Source organism: Halyomorpha halys, unplaced genomic scaffold, assembly GCF_000696795.3.
Source record: "Halyomorpha halys isolate HHAL.00 unplaced genomic scaffold, Hhal_1.1 Scaffold93.1, whole genome shotgun sequence".
NCBI lineage: Eukaryota > Metazoa > Arthropoda > Insecta > Hemiptera > Pentatomidae > Halyomorpha > Halyomorpha halys.
In genome coordinates, this window is record NW_027116355.1 from 540,400 (window position 1) to 540,753 (window position 354).

General features: G+C 35.3%; 1 protein-coding gene across 1 annotated transcript in view; it reads right to left on the reverse strand.

The window, feature by feature from the left end:
- The window catches only part of LOC136797213 (antifreeze protein Maxi-like), a 4,431-nt gene that overhangs the window by 3,174 nt on the left and 903 nt on the right, over positions 1-354 (reverse strand). The window lies entirely within an intron of this gene.

Genomic DNA, 354 nt, shown 5'->3' on the forward strand with positions numbered 1-354 from the left:
TATTTTTTTTTTAGGATGGTATGAAACTTGGTATTATATATATACATATAATCTTAATGAGTGACAAAGATATGGGAAGTTGAAATATCACACATTTTGAAACGTAATAGCAAGTTCGGAGAATCATCGTGGGGTGACTTCATACTTTGGAGCCAAATTTGAAAAAATCAGCCCAGTCGTTTCAGAGGAAAGTCGTGGACAAAAGACGGTCGGAATAATTAATTTATATTTTTGATTATTGCCAATCCATTACAAAAGACTTATCTACATGACTATTATAAGGCCTATCTGGACATACGGAGTTGAGCTTTGGGGCTCCACTAAACCGTCAAATTCCTCCCGAATCCAATCCTT